Source organism: Chenopodium album, chromosome 1 (genome assembly GCF_948465745.1).
Source record: "Chenopodium album chromosome 1, dcCheAlbu1.1, whole genome shotgun sequence".
Classification (NCBI taxonomy): Eukaryota; Viridiplantae; Streptophyta; class Magnoliopsida; order Caryophyllales; family Amaranthaceae; genus Chenopodium; species Chenopodium album.
The window spans coordinates 65,859,844-65,874,966 of record NC_137834.1 but is presented as its reverse complement, the minus strand read 5'-3'; the positions used below and the strand labels follow the sequence as shown (position 1 = coordinate 65,874,966).

Below are 15,123 nucleotides of genomic sequence, written 5' to 3'. Positions count from 1 at the left end.
GAAACCACCTCGCGTGAAAACTGTCAGAAAAATAAGTCAGTAAATATACATGTGATGTGTCTATTTTATATAGTATTTTACCCCCATCCCTTGGTCATAATTAGTAGTGTTTTTGGCTCTTTAGAGCCACTTTTATTACTAATTGGTGTTTTCTAGTGTTTTCGTAGATTTGGTTGACTTTTGCAGGGATTTATGCTTTTGGAGTATTTTCCCGAGATATTTTGGAGCAATCACGAACATTGGAGAAGCACGACCAGATTTTATAGCCCAGGGCCGGTTAGAGCCATCGAACCGGTGATTAAGGGCTCGGTGTAGGTGATACCAGGGCATTTGGACCGAGTATTCAAGACCTAGAGAGGAAACCCAGATTGGCCCGAAGAGTTGGAGCCCAATCGAAGTCCAAATAGTGGCCCAAATGAGCCGCCCGGCCAAAAAGGCTGGCGCCCGAAGGCGCGCTCGGCCAGGCGGGAGAAGCTTTGGCTGGCGCCCGGTGACGCGCCCGGCCGGGCGCAAGTTCACTATTAGGGAGCAAAAAGGCGCGCCCGATCGGGCGCGTGTATTTCTTAGGAGATGTTTAACGTAGTTTTAATTTGTTTTAATTTAGGATTTTGTACGGAGTATAAATACTCCTCCGTAATACGATTTTAGGATCCTTCTTCTTCTCTCTTTTTGATTTTTCTTTACTCTCTTAATTATTCTCTTAGAATTCTCTCTCTAAACCTTTGTTCTTAATTCTACTCTTAATTCCAGATTTATTTTGGTAACGATTCCTCTTCTCTTAATCTTAGTTATTTATTCTATTCCTTTGATCATGTCTTATTTTATTGCTTTGATTTGTTTAGTTTTTAATATGTGTGAGTAGTTTTATTTCTAGGGTTTGTGGGGATCCATAAATAATATGAAGGGGTAAATTGTTGTTGTTAATTATCAATGCTAGATTAATTTCCTATTGATTGATTTAATGCTCTGTGACTAGATTTGCGCAGATCTTTTATGCATGAGTTTAACAATATTGATTCGAGATTCGACAGATGAGAATTAATGTTTAGGTCTAGTTTCAATTGGCAGGTTAATTTATAAATGGTTAAGTCGAGATTCGAGAGATGAGATTTAATACCGGTAAATTAATTGTGTGATTGTAATACGTAGCGAAAGCCCTTTACAATCTGGTTAATTGATGCATTGATGATTGACTATTATTGATTATTGGTATTGCATGATAATTTCTTATTGAATTGTTTTAACGTTTTACAATTGCGGCTTGTAAAAGTATAGCAATATTAAATTGATGAATCGAGCAGATGTTAATTTGATATTAAAGGCTATTTTCAATAAGAACTTAGATATAGTAAATTGCGAGAGCCTGTTAGATCTATGTTGATTAATAAATTGCGAGAGCTTGTTAATCGTGTTATTTATGAAATATCAATGATTGATTACTATGTTTTACCCTGGAGTATTATTTATTGGTGAACCTATGCCCTAGATCCTTTTATTCATTGTTTTCTCCCTACTCTTAATCTTCGTAGTTTAGTTTCCTTTAATTACAATATATTGGTTACTTTATAATCTGGATTATTTTAATTAATTAGGAATAGAAAGACTCGTTTCTCTGTGGATTCGACCCTACTTCCCTATCTACGTTAGTTAGAGGATTTAGGAATTACTTTTGATTAGGGGATACGACTTTACCCTGTCAAAATTTGGCGCCGTTGCCGGGGAAACGGTTTTATTTTTATTTCAGATTGTTTTTGTAGTCTAGATTATTTCCCTTTTGTCTCAGAGAGCGTTAGTTCTCTGAGACAAATCTCATATTTGCTTCTAGTTTTTGTTTATGCCCAGGTGTTCCAGATCAGGTTACATCCCATTCGATCCTGAGATCGAACGTTCCTTCCATAGACAGAAAAATTTCTACAAGCAAATCCTGGCGGATTCTGGTGATAATAACAATAATCATCGAGATCCTCCAACTGGTTCTAGCGATTCAGAGACATCATCAGACGCAGAATCAGAGATGACGGCTCCAAAGAAGCTTAGTGATTATTCACAACCAAAGCTTACGGATTTTCCACATCTCACCCCTACTCCGGCTCTTGATGGGGTTCAATTTGAAATCAAACCTCAATTTATAACGATGATAGAGAGGAAGCAATTCAGTGGAGCCAAGGGTGAAGACCCGAATCTTCACATTGCCGACTATTGTCAATATTGCAACACCATTAGGCAAGCCGGGGTCACTCAAGACCAAATCAGGGAGATTCTCTTTCCCTTCTCTTTAACTGGAAAAGCTAAATTGTGGTTTAATGGCTTAAATAGAACTACACTTGGTATAACTGACTGGGAAACTCTTGTTTTGAATTTCTATAACAAGTATTATCCTGCAGAGAGAACAGCAGTACTACGGAGTGCGATTCAGAACTTTGCCCATGAAGCCGATGAATCTTTATATGAGGCTTGGGAGAGGTTCAAGGACTTACAAAGAGAATGCCCTCACCATAATTTAGCGCAATGGCAGTTAATCCAAGCCTTTTATAACGGCATTGGAAATTCCTCTAGAATAATTTTAGACTCTGCAGCTAGTGGGAGATTCATGAATCTCAATGTTGATGATGCAGGTCAGGTTATTGAAGATATGGCGATACACAATTCCCAATATGGGAATCCCAGAGGATTTGCTAACAAGGGGAAGCATAGTGTCGACTCTGTATCCTTTTTGCAAGCTCAACTAACCTCTATTTGCCAAAAATTAGATAATATGAGCACTGCTAATGTAGCTAATGTTTCTGCAATTAATAATAATTCTAATGAGGCTTTCTGTGAAAATTGTGGTATTGTAGGTCATTGGGAGCAAGATTGCAGGAGTTCCGTGGAGCAAGTTAATGCCTTCCAAGCTTATAGGCAGAATAACCCATACTCCAACACCTACAATCCTGGGTATCGGAATCATCCGTACCTTTCCTACCGGAGCACTAATGTTCAAATCCACCACCACAAGAACCACAGGCGCCACAGCAGCAGAAATATTATCATCCCAATGCTAGCCAGAAGAACCAACCACAATAAACCCCCTCATCTTCCGACCCTTCTCTGGCGGAAATAAGAGCAATGTTGGTTAATATGCAAAAGCACATGGAGAGCAGGGATGCGACAATTGATCAAATTCTAGCGCATAATAAAATTATGGATAATCAAATTGCGCAACTCTCCGCTACTCTACAAGCCCGCCAACAGGGAGCTCTGCCGGCACAGCCGACTAGGCCTACGGATCAAGCATTGGCAATTACTCTAAGGAGTGGTTCAAACTATGAAGGGCCCTCTAAGCCCGGAGTTGATAAACCTATTTTATTAAATAATGCTAATCTTGATTCCATTAAACCAAACAATGTAGTTGATAGCCCTGCAGGGCTAAAGGATAATACTAACATATCTAATTCTACATTGCAGGGTACAACTCCAGAGAAGGTGGCTACTCCAGACAAGAATAATAATGCTCCAAAGCCAATTATCAAACTTCCTTTCCCAAATCGTCAATTGAAGACAAACTTGGATAAGCAGTTTGGTAAGTTCCTGGAGGTGGTAAAAGATTTGAAGGTAACAGTTCCCTTTACTGAATTGATCACACAAATCCCCTCATATGCAAAATTTATGAAAGAAATATTGACGAGAAAAAGGTCTATTAGTGAGGTAGAGACAGTAGCTTTCACTGTAGAGTGTAGTGTCGTACTTCAAAATAAGTCTCCACCTAAATTAAAAGATCCGGGTAGTTTTTCTATCCCTTGTCATATTGGAAATCTCTTGATTGATAATGCATTATGTGATTTGGGTGCTAGTGTTAGCGTCATGCCATTATCTGTGTGTTCTAAGTTGAATATGGGTAAATTAAAAGCTACCAATATAACTCTACAAATGGCCGACCGTTCTTTCAAATACCCCTTAGGTGTTTTAGAGGATGTCCCCGTTAGAGTAGGTAAGTTTTATATACCTGTAGATTTTGTTGTTCTTGATATGGCTGAGGATATGCAAACCCCAATTATTTTAGGTAGACCATTCCTCAACACTGCTGGAGCAGTCATAGATGTAAGAAGTGGTAAGTTAACATTATCAGTAGGGGATGATAAAGTTGTTTTTAATCTGAATAATGCCCCTAAAAGCTCCATGACTGAGGAGAAATGTTTCAGTGTTAATGTGGTTTTAAATAATTCTAACAAGCCCCAAGCTCTTGAAAAAGATCCCTTAGAGGCGGTATCTTATGTTGCATCCTTTTCAGATGAGATAGACAAATGGCAGAAGGAAGTTGATGCAATAGAAAGAGCACTCTACAATGTTGGTCTTGGTTTCGAGGATGAAAAAGTGGAACCGATCGAGCAAGTTGTGCGAATCAAGCCTACGGTAAGTGTTCCGTCAGATCGAGTTGCAAGTGTTGCACGCAAGGAAAATTTGAAGCAATCCTCGATAAAAGAAGGATCTTTAGTGCGTAGCATTGAAGATCTACCATTCCAAGTCAAGGAGGATCCACCAGATAAGGTGATTTGGCGTCCCACAGGGTATGTCAGGAAGCCCCATCGCAGCCTGAACACCGCTAGACCGGGTGAGAAACCACCCGATCAAGCGTTAGGCCAAGGGTCCTAGATATTGTACTTGGTAAGAAGGTCGTGCGGGACCTAGATAAACCAGCGCTTTGCCGGAGGCAACCCGTATTTTTAATGCTTTTTAGTCTAGTTTTTTTTCCTTTTCTTTTTCTTATGAGAGGAGAGATGAGGGAATTTAATGAGTTTTATGAGTGTTTGTACAGCTTTGAAGAAAAGAGTTAGCCAAATTTTGGAGATAAGAAGAAAATGATAATTAGACGATTAAGCCTCGGGCCCGATCGGGCGAGAGAGCAAGGTTCAAAAATAGAGTAATTTCGGCCGACCGGGCGAGTGGCGCCCGATCGGGCGCGAAATTCGTCGTAGACGGACTAATTTATCCGCCCGATCGGGCGCGAAATTCGTCGTATACGGACTAATTTATCCGCCCGATCGGGCAAGCCTCGCCCGACCGGGCGCGAGAAGGGCGAAAATTTTTACTTAAAAACCGCCCGACCGGGCGCGAGAGCTAGAAGGAATCAGATCGTAAGATCGCCCGACCGGGCGCGAAAGGTTCATAAATTATGGCGTATTAGATAGCCCGACCGGGCGAAGACCGCCCGAACGGGCGCGCGAACCAGCTATATATTTTTCCAGATCGCCCGACCGGGCGCGAGTGGCTCCGAGTCTCTTTTCTTCTTCCTTTTCTTCTTTCTTTCTCCATTTTTTCTTTCTTCCATTACTTTCTCTCTCTAAAACTCAAATTCTCTCTACCTTCTCTCTAAGATTTCTCCTCCATTTCTTACCCAAATTCAAAACTCTTTACATATTTGTGATCGTCTCTTCATCCTCTTCACTTTCATATAAAAATTTTTCAGTTTTAATTCAATAAATTTTCAAACCCATTTCTTGAACATGGCATCAAAGAGGGCTAGGTCCATTTTTGGTAGGAGCTCCAGTTCGAGGGAGGAATACGACCCGGACTTGCAACTCCCGTATTGGCCGACGATCCAGATTGTGAGCCGGGAACAAAAGGAACGGCTAGAGCATTTGGTCGGTCGTGAGGTAATTCCTTCTCGGTGGTTACACCGCCCTACCCTAGAATCATTTAGTTTGTATGATTTTGTTAAACGATTTTTGAATGACATTGGCATGAGAAATTTGTTGACATGCACTATCCTACATACCGAGAACTTACTTGTGAATTCCTGTCCACTTTTCATGTTGTTAGTAGTAGAAATGGGCCAAATTTATTTTTCAGGTTAAATAATAGAAATATTAGTTTAATTTTTGTAGAATTTTGTAAAATTTTTGAATTAAATTCTGAATTATCTCACTAGTGGCATGCGGACTATAAAATGGGTGACTTATATTATGCTTTGACTGGTTTACCTACCCCCGACCCCCAACATGCTAGTACCAAACCTATTCACCGCCCTGTCCCAAAAATCTGGCAAAGATTTGCGGGTTTGTGTTTTTTAGGTAGGGTCAAGCCTCATAACGCTCAAACTAACGAACTAGCTGTCATAGGACATTATGTGTACGGGTACGGAAACTGATCATAGGTAGGTTTATAGTTCACCATTTGAGTAGGCATGCCATAGCCAGCACCACTTCCAAGTCCCCTATCCGTTTAGGTGGCCTTATCACTCGAATAGCGGTGAAAAAGGTCGGTTTTGTAGTAGACGGACCCCACCAGCTGACCAACTGTGGACCAGATACCTACATGACTGCTAGGTATTTTGAGGATGTGGGGTGGTTTAGACCGGATAGCGAGCAGACACCATTTTGGTGTATTCGGACTGGGAAAAGCAACCTTTGCCCATTTTTCCCTTACCCAGTCCTGACTTGACCGCTTTTCCCCTAGGGCAACCTTCTTACACTTTTGATGTTTTAGTTGCCAACTCTAGGGGACAGGTACCACCACCACCAGTTCCACCACCCCAGCCTCAGCCCGAGGTGGCTTTCTCTCCACCTCGTATGTCCCATTCCGTCCCTCATGTTGACTCTGATCCAGTTTGGGATCTTCAGAGTATAGGTTAGGCCCTAGGACGTATCGAGCATTCACATACTGACCTTAGGAGGATGGTAGGCTCCTTAGACCAGAGGTTAGGGTACCTAGAGAGGAACCAGGGTAGAGCTCTCTACCCTATGTACGATGATTATGCTCGTCGGGGCAACATTCCCGACGACGCTATCCACCCTGACTGGTTTTAGCCTCCACCCCAGGGATACGATAGGGATCCCACTGCCCGTGGTATTTACACTGACTATTCTTCTTTCTTTGGGTACGGGTAGGACATTCCTTTCGGGGGACCGACGGGGGGGATTTTTCACGCTGATTATTTTGGTGGTAGCTCTTCTGGTGCAGGTGGTGCAGGTGGTGCAGGTGGCAGTGGAGGTGCAGGTTTCGGCTCGATGGACGAGGATGATGAGGAATAGCTATGATGGGCTAGTTTCCGAGCCAATGAGGACATTGTCTGATTCTGGCTTGGGGGAGATTTTGGTTTGGTATTTTTCTTTTTCTCTTCTCTTTTATTTTTGGTGTGTTTTCTTAGGTTAGATTTCTCGCTTTCTAGGTTAGTTTTATTGCTTTCTTTATATATAAAAATACAAAAAAATTGAAAAAAAAAAAATCCAAAAATACGTTCTAATGAATTATAAATTATGCTTCCCTGTGCCCCTTACTTGAGAAAATTGTTTTGATTCTTGGTATTTGATGATAGGCATTGTGGATTAGTTGATCATGATTTGATGTTTGATTGTCTTGAAACCTTAACATGCGTCAATTTTGTCCAACTACTTGTGAATATAGTGATTGACTAGTTGATTTGGTAAGGAATGTGTGATAGTTCCATATTTCCTGGTACGTCAATGAATTTGAGTATTGGTTTGCAACTATTAGTAATATTTATATGATTCATTATTATGCACATTGTGGAGGACGAAGGCATTTGTTCTTTTAGGTAGCCTCCAGATATTGTAGATACATTTGTTCCCTTCTTGCTACCCATGTTGTTGCCTTGACCTTTTGTTGTTTATTAGCCGCATTACAAGCCTATTTTGCCCCATTGGTTACTAGTCCCAAGCTTGGCTTGGGGGAGCTATTAGTGAGTGAGGTGAGGGAGTTTGTAGTGTGCTTATTATTAGCACAATTTGGGTGGGATTTGAGAAGTTGTTTTGTTGTTATTCATGTTTATTTTTGATGAGTTTAAGAGTTCTATTTTCTTGAAAAAAATAAAGCATGATATTATGAAAAAAAAAAAAAAAAAGAGAAGTTCAAAGAAAAAAAAATGTGAAAAAATAAGTGAACTTCAAAAGGAAAAAAAGTATTAAAATGTTCTATTTGGAGGTTGATCAAAGAAAAAAAAAGAGCCTCAATGAAATATTCAAGTTTGGAAAATAAAGTTTGTTTATTCACTCTACTTCTTCATTATTATATTTTTATGAGTGAAATTGTAAGTGTTGGGATTGTTTATATTGTTTGGAGTATATTTGGTTGATGTTAGAGTTGGTTATATAGGAGATGTTGATCACTATTTATTTTGATCATGGGTTTTATTAGGATATGGCTCCTTTAAGCATAGCTTTTCTCTCACTTATCCCCAAATTTATCCTACCCTTTACCCTAGCCTTGCATTACAAGCTTTAAAGACCTTCTAACCTTTGTGCATAGAATTGTATGAATGTGAAAGTGTTGTTTATCAATGCAAGTTATGATTTGGCATATTTCGAGTCGACTAGTAGGATTGAGCGTTCATTGTTTTATACACACGAGAGTGTGAGTTGGGAGGGAATTGTTCACATAAAGGGGTTGGATGGAGAGCGATCGAGTACATCTTTTACTCGCCAAAAACATGAGAGTTGAGTGCGTGAGCACTAGTCTTGAATTCTATATGCTCTTGTGGTTTGCTCTATTTGACAATTGTTAGGGAAGAAAGGTAATTGGATGGACTTGATTGGTTTACTCTGAAGCATGTTTATTTGATTTACCCTGGATCGTTTGTGCTTGATTTTTACTTTTTGGGGTGAAGCATAATTATTGATTCATTGATGAGATATTTGCTTAGGGACAAGCAAAGGTTTGGCTTGGGGGAGTTTGATGTGTCTATTTTATATAGTATTTTACCCCCGTCCCTTGGTCATAATTAGTAGTGTTTTTGGCTCTTTAGAGCCACTTTTATTACTAATTGGTGTTTTCTAGTGTTTTCGTAGATTTGGTTGACTTTTGCAGGGATTTATGCTTTTGGAGTATTTTCCCGAGATATTTTGGAGCAATCACGAACATTGGAGAAGCACGACCAGATTTTATAGCCCAGGGCCGGTTAGAGCCATCGAACCGGTGATTAAGGGCTCGGTATAGGTGATACCAGGGCATTTGGACCGAGTATTCAAGACCTAGAGAGGAACCCAAATTGGCCCAAAGAGTTGGAACCCAATCGAAGTCCAAATAGTGGCCCAAATGAGCCGCCCGGCCAAAAAGGCTGGCGCCCGAAGCGCCCGGCCAGGCGGGAGAAGCTTTGGCTGGCGCCCGGTGACGCGCCCGGCCGGGCGCGAGTTCAGTATTAGGGAGCAAAAAGGCGCGCCCGATCGGGCGCGTGTATTTCTTAGGAGATGTTTAACGTAGTTTTAATTTGTTTTAATTTAGGATTTTGTACGGAGTATAAATACTCCTCCGTAATACGATTTTAGGATCCTTCTTCTTCTCTCTTTTTGCTTTTTCTTTACTCTCTTAATTATTCTCTTAGAATTCTCTCTCTAAACCTTTGTTCTTAATTCTACTCTTAATTCCAGATTTATTTTGGTAACGATTCCTCTTCTCTTAATCTTAGTTATTTATTCTATTCCTTTGATCATGTCTTATTTTATTGCTTTGATTTGTTTAGTTTTTGATATGTGTGAGTAGTTTTATTTCTAGGGTTTGTGGGGATCCATAAATAATATGAAGGGGTAAATTGTTGTTGTTAATTATCAATGCTAGATTAATTTCCTATTGATTGATTTAATGCTCTGTGACTAGATTTGCGCAGATCTTTTATGCATGAGTTTAACAATATTGATTCGAGATTCGACAGATGAGAATTAATGTTTAGGTCTAGTTTCAATTGGCAGGTTAATTTATAAATGGTTAAGTCGAGATTCGAGAGATGAGATTTAATACCGGTAAATTAATTGTGTGATTGTAATACGTAGCGAAAGCCCTTTACAATCTGGTTAATTGATGCATTGATGATTGACTATTATTGATTATTGGTATTGCATGATAATTTCTTATTGAATTGTTTTAACGTTTTACAATTGCGGCTTGTAAAAGTATAGCAATATTAAATTGATGAATCGAGCAGATGTTAATTTGATATTAAAGGCTATTTTCAATAAGAACTTAGATATAGTAAATTGCGAGAGCCTGTTAGATCTATGTTGATTAATAAATTGCGAGAGCTTGTTAATCGTGTTATTTATGAAATATCAATGATTGACTACTATGTTTTACCCTGGAGTATTATTTATTGGTGAACCTATGCCTTAGATCCTTTTATTCATTGTTTTCTCCCTACTCTTAATCTTCGTAGTTTAGTTTCCTTTCATTACAATATATTGGTTACTTTATAATCTGGATTATTTTAATTAATTAGGAATAGAAAGACTCGTTTCTCTGTGGATTCGACCCTACTTCCCTATCTACGTTAGTTAGAGGATTTAGGAATTACTTTTGATTAGGGGATACGACTTTACCCTGTCAACATGATATATGAACACAAGATTCTGAAAAAAACTAGGCTTACTCTAGTCTGGTGGCGATGAATCGACCGCTCTACGAAGCGCTCGCCCTCGGGAGCCGGAGAAATCATCTCCTCGATCGGCCCGTACATCCCCTGGTAGTGGATGGACATACGGGGTGGCACGAACTCAGCAGCACCGTCCTGATAAAACAGAAAAAATCAGTAAAGCATTACTTGGGGGCTACTTAGTGGAAAATAAAGCTAAGAAAACCTTACCCTCACATCCTCAGCCGGTACGGGGGCTGGAGCTAATAAGATAGTAGCTTCTCAGCATAACACTACCCGAGGATCACATGGGACCGCCAAGGGGTACCAGCTCCCTCAGACATGCTCGACAACCGCGCCTCGTCAAACATATGACGTGGTGGAGCAGCAGGAACGACGAAGACATCAAAGGAATGCTGTCTAGCGACCCTCTCTCCTAAGTACGCGACCGCTCCATAAGTCCCCAGAAAATAGCGACGCTCAGCAGAATACTGTGCGGCTAACCCAAGGACTGTCCAACCGCCCCACGGCCGGTATACCACCTCAGGTCCCTATAAAGAGCATCAATCAGGCAAGAATACATCCAAAGCACCGCGGAAAAGCAAGATAAACAATAAAAGTCGTACCGAGATGATCCGGTTCCGGACATGTGTAGTGGACATGTCCACATGATGACCGCCCCAAGAGGCGCTCACTGGAAATCCCCGCGGCGATGGTCTCGCCGGCGCAGCAGAAGAAGAATACTCGTAGAACCAGATCTACAAGGAGTTAGAAGTGTGAGCAAATGCTAACTAATATGCAGAGCTAAACTTTATAGGGAATAAATGTTTACCTCTACGACCTTCCAAAAGGCAGACAAAGCAACGTTCGTCCCAAAGGACCGGTGTCGACAAGAGTCCCTCAGCGCACGAACGAAGTCAGCATAGGCCAAGCTGGCCCAGTCATAAGTCCCGATCCGGTGAAGATCACGGACAACAGGAAGATAGTAAAGCAACGCTCTACTACCTTTGTCAGGGGAGAATGTCCCTGACAACAACATCAGCACAAAGATGCGCACCCGCTGCTCTCGGGTGGTTGCATCGTCATCAAGAGCCGCTGCCAGCGTCAAGCGGCGAATTCCTCTAGCACTAAACTGAGTCGTTTTGACCTCAGCTCGGGCCCGAATAGCGATCGGCCCCAACAGCTCCTCGACCTCCGAAGAAAAGACGTCGATTCCACTGTCAAACGGCAGTGGCACAGAAGTGAACTCCAGTCCTGTGATGAGACTGAAGTCCGTAGGGGTGACCATCATCTCACCCCAGGGGAAATGGAAGGTGTTGGTGGTGTCCCAGAAGAACTCCACCAAAGCGCGCACTACGTGGTGACCCCCGCTGGAGGCAACCATAGCCTCGGAGGTCTCGAACAGAGTAGCTAGTCCACAAGACTCTCATAGGAGTCTCGTCTCGAGATCCCTGGCGATGTACATCCTGTACAAATCGCCCAAACCATCACAGCCAGAGCCGTGATGTCGTGTCCTCCCGGGCGCGATACCCTGTCTCACCCTCTCAGAAATGTGGTGGACAGGGGCGAAGAACAAGGTCCGCTCATCCCACTCCGGAAGTTGACCAAGCGAAGTGGAAGGCGTGATGTCATCCTCTACGGGCTCATGCTCTCATCTAGTGTTTCGGGACCGTGAACCCGAGCCTCGTTGTCTAGCCATTGCTACATTGTGCAAAATTATCATGAATTAAGGTTCTATAGTATCTAAGGTTCGCCTAGCCGCATGATACTATGTTCGCAAAAACAGAGTACGTAGTACTAAAACAGATTCAAATTGAGCATAACGGCATTTTTCAAGCAATCAAACAATTTCTTGCAACACTATAGTGATTATTGTGACAAATTGAACAAGAATTGCTAGCAAAAATGTCAAGAACGAGTCACATTGTTCTTCACGACCTTAAGAGGTCTAATAATGGCAAATTGCCCATTTCTTCACCAAATTGAGTCAAACAAGTCTCAAATTACTCCCAAGGCAATATACAAACATAATCAAGCAATTTCATGGCATAAAACTTGACAAACAAAGCAAATTGAGCATTATAAGTTTCGAATTTTCATGAAATTCGTGAATAAACATGCCAAGAATTCATAAAAACAGATGTGAGTTTGAAGAAAACTTACATAGATCAGGAAAATAGATGAAAAGAGCTTTGATTTGCAACAAATTTGAGCGAATTCGGTTGAGAAACGAGCAAGCAATGAGCAATTGAAGCTTTCAGGTTTCTTCGAGCAGTTTCGCGACGAGCAAAGCAGCGAAATGAAGAGGAAAGGGGTATTTAAGGAAATCCCCGTGTTGGCGCCAAGCCCTATGCATTGGCGTCACAAGTTTTGCTTGGCGCCTGGCGCCAATATCAGCGCTTGGCGCTAATGCTAATTAATAAGGTGGCGCTGATGGTTTTTCAGCGACGCCAAAGCACCCAGCCACCTGATGAGGTTGTGCTAGCCTTCTGCAACATATTTTTGGGTTCCTTGGTACGTCAGTTAGCCCCTCTAAGAAATTTGACATGATTTAGTAATTGGCTTGATTACATAAAGTGATCGACCTGATAAGAGATCGTCTCACTTAGCTTAAAGCGCCTAAGCATTGGCTCATTAGCAAAAAGGCACCGACATATAGGTTCAAAAGCGCAAAAAGGCACCGACATATAGGTTCAAGAGCAAAAGAGCACCGACATACAAGTTCAAAGCAACGGAAGCGCCGACGTACAGGCATAGCGGGAGCAAAGTTCAGGCGAACTTTTAAAGATCGACAGGCGTGGATCTTCGGTAATTTCCTTTGGAAAATTATCGCATCAAATGAGGATGACTTCAAGAGAAGATATCTTCGACAGCGTTCCCTAGCTTGCGCAGAGTTGTCACGAACAACTGGAGGTAATTTCGGGCGAAGTTATCTTCGATGGTTTTCCCTAGGATGTGGAATATTATCAAGGCGGATGGAGATTGTTTCAAGAGAAATAATCTTCGATGGTATTCCCTAGGATGTGGAATATTATCAATGCGGATGGAGATTGTTTCAAGAGAAATAATCTTCAATGGTATTCCCTAGGATGTGGAATATCATCAATGCGGAGGAGGATAGTTTCAGGCGAAGCAATCTTCTATATTGGAAGCAGTTACAGGCGTAGCGGTTTTCAAGCGGGATGGCATTCTCTAGCTTGCAGGAGGTCATCAAAACAATCGGTCACTTTCAGAGACGTGTGCTCGACGGTGCAAGATACGCGTTTCTTAACTCTTTTATCTGTTTAACTAACGCTAGTTTGCAGGTATCGGGTTGCAAGATTGATTTAGGATCGCAGAACGTTCTGAATCATTGTCCGTCCCTATCGCTACTTTGGCTTTCGTTTTTCGAAACTCGCGTTTCTCCAAACTCAGTCAAAGTGGGGGCTTCTGTAGACACCCATTTGTGTCTCCCCAAAACCAAACCCGATGATGAGTACTTTTCACGTCGAATCATAATCTAATGAAGTGAAAGTGTGGAAAGTTTAGTGTTGCGGATAGTTTTAATTTCTTTTCTCCTCTCTCTGTTTTTAAAAACCTATTTTAAGAAAACAGTCCATCCATTTTGGTTGGTCCATGATATGGGTCCAACAATAGTGTAGTTGGATAGGGCTTGAAAAGACCTTTCCAACGATATATTATAAGCCCAATTTCGATGAATATTGAGGAAGTTATGGCCAATTTACTGAACTGGGCCCGGTTTGAGCCTTATATGCGCCCAATGATCTAGAGAAGGGCCTAATATGGATTTATCATTCCTAATGCAATTAGGAATGGTTTTAGTCTTCTAGATTCTTCTAGAAGGTTCTTTTCATTCCTAATCTAATTAGCATTGATAAATTGACTTTTGTTGACTTTTAGAGTTTTAATTAGAATAAAAGAACTTTTAGAGTTAGCGCCTGGCGCTAATGTTAGCGTCTGGCGCTAATCCCCGTTTTACGCGTCAGAACTCTGTTTTGATTTTCTATATATTTTGTTGATTTTCTTTACAAATAGCTTCCTAAAAACTCTGTTTTCATTCACCAACTCTCATCAAGATTTTCTTGATTTCTCTCTCTCTCTCTTTTCTAAACTAGCCTTCTCACAAATATAAAAATTCCGCATTCATTAGACTTAGATACACCTAGCCATATTCGAAATTTCCTTCGCCCTAGACGTGAAAGGTTTAATTTCTGAGGGTTTGGTCCCAAATCTCTATTTTAATTATTTAATTTAATTCTTTAATTGTTTTGATTATTATTTTCCTTGAAGTTACTAACGTGTGTATTTTGTTATTAGAAAGAGGTAAGAGGCATCCAAGTAAGTGTTTTAATTGTTTACATTGTTATTATGATGTAGAAATCATGCTTAGGTTGTTATTATGATATTCCTACTATCATGTCTAGGGTAACTTTAATATCAAATATGACAATTGTGTTTCCTGCGATGCTTCCTTTATTCTTCCTAATATTTATGATTGTTAGTATCATGTTAGGGCTAAAGCTTTGATTTTTATTGTTTAGTGACATGCTAGGGTTTGTTATTAATCTTGTTAGTATCATGCCTAGGATCTTGCTATTATTATGCTTTAACAGGATTCACGATTATTTTAATTATGATTATAATTTTATGATGATTATTTATTATGTTGATGATATTTATTGTTATTGCTTGATCACGCCTTTTATGCATGTTTAAAGGGAATTTCTACTTGTAATCACGCTTAATAAGATAATTAATAATCTTGTTTAGGGTTAATTTGGTTATAATTC

The 15,123-nt window shown here is 40.7% G+C and overlaps 1 non-coding gene across 1 annotated transcript; it reads right to left on the bottom strand.

Moving 5' to 3' along the window:
* Window positions 1-2,395: 2,395 nt before the first annotated feature.
* Window positions 2,396-2,502, bottom strand: LOC145564947 (small nucleolar RNA R71). The gene has a single exon (XR_014094935.1). It is a non-coding gene; the product is annotated as a small nucleolar RNA R71 (small nucleolar RNA).
* Between the last annotated feature and the right edge of the window lie 12,621 nt (window positions 2,503-15,123).